We start from the raw sequence: 6,002 nt of genomic DNA, 5'->3' as shown, positions 1-6,002 counted from the left end.
TCAGCTCGTTGCGAGTCCGCGTCTCGTCACGTCACAGGCGACAGGAGTGCGCAAAACACGCACAACCACCCGCCCACAAAACCACACACACGGCCAAATAGGGAACTGGGAATATAGGGAATGGCTGTGATGGGAGGGTCAGAAGTCTACCTGCCTCCTCCGGAACAACTTGTGGAACAAAACCTCCAGAAACTTCAAATAATTAGTATCAGATGATGGAAAAAATGCTGGGAGTAGCTGTTGAGTGTGAAATAAGTCAATCTGTCCATCCCTAGCTGCTCTGTGACTGGTCCACTCCTGTTAAATGTGCTCTGCTCACTTTACCACTGCATTATTCATTGTAAAAGGTTCAACCCCAGACTGAACCCGCTTAAAAGTGTCTCCTAGAATTACAAAGCAATGGAAAGCGAGGTATTACATTCAGTGATTTAACATGAGATGATAGATCAACATAGAGGTTTTATGAGTTTTATCATGTCAACATTGACAAGAAGAAGTTTGGAAACAGCTGTTTGTATTTTATCTCAGATTATCATATTAAACTCTCATCCAGAAAAAAATAAAACTCTGTCGTCTTATCTGTGACACTCCACAGCTTGTGCACATCTTTAGGTGTGATTGTCTTCCAGGTCTTCTGCAGCACTTCCCAAAGGTCTGTGTTGGACAGTGTTCCTGAAATTTAAATCAACCAGAAACAATGTTTAGTCTTTAGTCATGGCCACTTTACTATGGAGAGGTGTCCAGCAACATGCTTTCTGTGTTTTGATATTATTGAGTTTTTACATTTCAATTTAAAAATCCAATTAGTGTGTTTCCAAACTTTTTCTTGCCAGGTTTAAACACGGTGTATTTTTATTTATACTTCTGAGAATGTACAAATTTGCCACAGTGAACATCATTCTGTTCTTTGTTTTGTCAGCGCTGATTAGTTATAATGTGATACAACCAGGACATGTCAGTTCAGTCTGTACTTAAAACTGTGTTAGCACAAAGGGACAGTTCATTGTTGTTAAAAAGCAGACTCTGACGTACAGTATGATGTCAGTTTTATTTGAAGAGCCGAACAAATCATAAACTAGTCTCAGATGGTCTTTACAACCTGTACAGTCAACAACGCTCTATTATCACACCACTGATTCAGATTTAAAAAAAAACTTGAGCCAAGTAGATTTTTATACCAATATGAAGAGAGAAACAACTTCAGTTTAAGGATGAATTGCAGGTTTAATTATCAACAGATAAAATATGCAGTGCATATGGTAAAGCACACAAAATAAGTTACTGATATGTATAATCCATTAATTCCAAGTGTTCGGAGCATTAATGTGTAACAGTATGTTGTTCATACTGTTCTAAACAAAAAGCACAAGTAGCAGCGTGTGCGTTCCCCTGCTGGCATTTAGTTTCCAGCTGGAGCTGATCGAGGTCAGCACAGACTTTAAATTGGATCAAGGCTTTAATGGCATTAATGGCTGTTGAGGAGCAAACAACAGCTCCCAGTGACACACAGGGGATAACTCTAAGTGAATTTAAAACTTTACCATAAATTACACGCTCAAGCTCACACAAAAAAAAGAAGCATGAATACAGGAATGTGCAGGTAACTCTTTATTGCAATGGATTACTGAAACCAGAATGTGGTTAACTTCTGTCACGGAGGGTGTTAATTTTTAACGGTTGAGTCGTTGTATGAAATGAAGCTCTCCCACATGCACACAACCCTGACAAACACACCTAAACCTCACCGCAGTATGTCGTCAGGTGTCCCACCTACTAAGCCATAGTGTGAGGTGTAATGATGTGTTTACATCACACAGCTGAGCACTCTCAGACAGACTGATCCAGAGATCAGACTGTTATGATAGGCCTGTGTGTTGTACATCCACGTCTGAGGCCATTTGTTCATCGCATCTTCTGATATGACTTCTTTCACTCGATTTGAGTTGTGATATCTCGCCACCAATTTGTACCTCACAACCTGAATGAGCCATCTGCAGCAAGCATGTTAAGTCAATAACAGCTCTAGGAATCCATCAGGCAATAAAACAGCACCCCACCCCATTTCCCCACCACACTTGCATTGCACATTGCATGAATTGTATAATTTTTATTATTATTTTTACTAATTTGACGTGTCTCTGTTTTTCTACATTTATAGTTACAGACAGAATGATATTTTAATCAATGCACAGAAAGCTAATAAACCTGAAACGACAAACAGAGGCCATGTTATGGGAATCAGTGGTCAGGGGTTGAAAGTGCACTGGTGTGACACAGAGTCACTGTGCGGTGACACAATGATGACACTATAACTGTAGACACATACTCTATTTAAGCAACTTGAACCTAATTTGGTTTTACCACGGCCACTCAGAGGTCATGTTCCTGGAAATGTTTCTGTGAATTTGTAGATTTCAGCAACTTCTGGGAGTGTTTAATGGTAATGAAACATGTTTTTGATCACTTATATGAGCCAGCAGGTGTTCTCTGTACATCTGTTGTTCCTACCAGCATAATATTTTTCCCATGCTGTGTGTGGAGGCGGTGTTCTCCTCATGGGTTTCCTCCCACAGCCCATAGAGATACAGTTCTGTTAATCTGCCTCAATAAACTGTAGTTGTGTGAATGTACGTCTGTGTGTGTGTGACTGGTGACCTGTCCCAGCATGCATCCTGTCTTTTGCCCACTTAAAACAGGATAAAGGGTTTTAATAATGAATGTATGATCTCCACAACACTAAAACCAACATTAATATTGTGGCTGATCCTGTAGGCTGTATAATTAGCCTAGCCAAATACACTGAATATGAGTAGGAATGTGAGACTTTCGTGGCCTCAACATTTGTAAAATCCCACCTACGCTAAAAATGTGCTGTTGAACATGTGGATAGGTATTTATAGCACTGACGTTATAACACAGTGACGGTCAACTGACATCTTTTTATGTGTTGAATCACCTATTAAAACATATTTGTCATCATATGTGAAATAGTGTGTTGCAGCCTGGATGTGAAACCCCCTGGAGGCACGTTGAAATATTTTCACACCTACGTTAGGCTGTGCACTTTCTCAACAACAGCGAGTAAATGAAATAGCAAATACTACGAAAACACCACACACCCAGCGATTGGCCAAGTGCGCCGGGAAAGATGGAATGGTATGGAAACCCAGTCCCACCCATGGAAAGTATGTTCACTCATACAGCAATTTATAGTCCAGCAAAACAGGTACTGTAAACACCATGTTTTCGTGCTGTACTTGTTTGGTTACACTACATGGGAGGTGTGGTATCATGGACACTGCATCTGGTTCTACAGCAAACACTGAAAGTGCGGCTCCCTGCCAACAAATACCAAGTAGTTCCAAGTAGAGGCCTTAAAACAAGGAGCGGGAAAGGGCTTTATTCAGGTCTTTAATAGATCAATCACACAATAGCACCACAGGAGGTAAAATAAGTTTGCCAGAATCAGACAAGAACACATTTCAGACGCACAGACACCACTGTGGTACCTCAAAGTAGCCAAACACAATCTTGTTCTGAGTGCCAAAGTGTTAAAAAGAGTGTAAACACACTGATGACCCGAGGAGTTGATGACGTGTCTTAGCAGGGTGCTGACTTTCATCTATTTCTATGCCTGAAGTCATAATAATATTTTGACACGACACATAAAGGCTGGTTTTCATTACTGTAGGAGATTTTGAGATTAAGAGAGGGGCTGAGTCAACAGGTGCATGTGTTAGAAGTAGGCATACCTTTTTCAACATCTAGTTCTGTAGACATCTAGTTTCCATCATCTTGTTTTCAGGTTGACATTCTTGGCGTGCCTCACCATGTGTGGTTGCTGGCAGCAACCATCCATCACTACTCATAGTGCCAACTACAAGAGACAGGCCGCTCCTGCCTGCATCTCACCACATAATCCCGGTTACACAAGTGCGGTAAAGCTTTTAACAAACAGACATTGTCAATTTGTCTTGAACGTCGTGAGTTTTATGGCCGTAGAGCTCTGAACTTTTTCTTATAGTGTGTGGGAACAGAATATTACTTTAATTGTATCCAGAAAAAAAAGATGCTGACTTTGTTTCAGCTCAGTTATCTTGCTGTCATCAACACAGAGGCGGCATTTAGTCCATGTTTTTCACCAGTCATGTCTCATTTTTGTGAACAGACTGTGTGAATATGTAAGTTTAGTCAGTTCATAAATAATGTTGAAGATTAAGGATCTAAATTATTCATGAATGAATGAACGGATGTGTGAACAAATAGCAGTGCTGCCCTCATGTATTCACACAAAGTTTATGTGTGAATAAACTTTATTTGCCCTGCACGATGCTTATCACAGTCATGATGAACAAGAACAATGCAGCAACAATAGATAAGAGGTTAAAAAACAACACTGGCACAGGTTCAGCGAATACTGTGTTGACATGAGTTCTGCTTCACGCTCACTCTCTGCAGTACAACAGGCCGCATTAAGAGTTGAGTTCTTGATGGAAATGTGGCGTGCTTGTGACACAGGTGTGCAGAGCCTGAACAGGATGGTGAGTCCATGCAGTAAGAAGCTACTGCATATCAACACATGACATGAAGTTAGAAAGATGACTCATGCAAATTAGAATCCTCTGGTGCATCGGGTGAAAAAATTATACTAATAATTTAACTAATATAAAGTCAAAGGTGATGCAAAATGTCTCCAGTATATAAGTAATATTTTAGATAATTCCAATGTGAATTAAATTTAGCAGGTGCACACACTCACAGTCCTTCATCTGTACTGTAAGTAAGTCAATAATAATAATAATAAACATGTGTTTAATCAGCTCCTGTCAGTGTTAATGAATGACTTCAGCATTTCACAAAACTCTTGTGTAACAAACAAACATTACCTCTAATTCCAGAAAAGTACTGCCCTGTTGCCAAAATAAAAGCACGGCACACGGGCATTGTCTTGCTCTTTTGAAGTAGTGCGGCTCAAAACCACAGGACTGGTTGCACGTGCACGTCTTATTAAATAAATAATAAATGTTTTGCTGTTTCAATTCTAATCAGAGCTGCTAAAGCTTTTTAGTTTGATCATACATGCAAGTCACATTTTCTCCATTTGATTCTTTTATTCAGAGCGAACATATAGAGTGCTTCCCCATCATTACAGTATCAGTATAAGCGCTATATCAAACTGATTCAGTAGCTTTATTTTATTCAGTGCTGTGATTCAACAGTAAATTCTTAAATTCATTTTGCTGTACTAACATTGGTGTGTGTATATTTGTACAACTTTTATCTGGGTAAAGCATTTACAACTTTTCCACTGAAGTCAGCCAAACTTCCAAAGAAAATCTGTGGGAGTAATCTTCACTGTGAGCTTCCACTGTAATGTTCAGAGCCAGTAATGTCAATTACTTTGACACCTACTGTTAAAAGGAAAACGTTTGGAATGTGCAAAAAACAAACTATGCAGAAAAACTGGGTGATTAACATTTTGTAACTATGACAAGGACAATGTACATGTAGGTCACATGAACTTAACAGTTTTATTGTTTCTAAAGTTGTATGCAATATAAAAAATCTATTTTCTTCTATTTTGTGAAGTATACATTTATTCCAGTCAACATTTACCATAAATCATCTTTAAATTCAATATATTTGACTAACAAATCATATGAAGTACCACCTTCCAGGTTCACTGAATAAACAACAGGCATTACATTAATGTAATATAATCATAACACCAGCTGATTGTTTAAACTGTTCCCAAAATCAAGACTACAAGAAACCTACAAATGTCGAATACAGTACAAGAAATCTTTCTGATAAGAAGAGCAAATTCGTTATAACAATTTAAAGGCAGTGAAATGAAAGACAGTATAGTAGCTGCGAGGAAAAAAGTAAGTGAACTTTTTTTTAATTTGTTGGTTTTCTGCATAAATCGGTTGTGAAATGTGATCTGATCTTCAAAGTCACAGATATCAACAAACACACTTCTATGCTGATAAAACACTGTC

This window comes from Anabas testudineus, chromosome 16, assembly GCF_900324465.2.
Source record: "Anabas testudineus chromosome 16, fAnaTes1.2, whole genome shotgun sequence".
NCBI classification, from domain to species: Eukaryota; Metazoa; Chordata; class Actinopteri; order Anabantiformes; family Anabantidae; genus Anabas; species Anabas testudineus.
The sequence above is the reverse complement of the archived record's forward strand: the minus strand, read 5'-3'. Positions refer to the sequence as shown.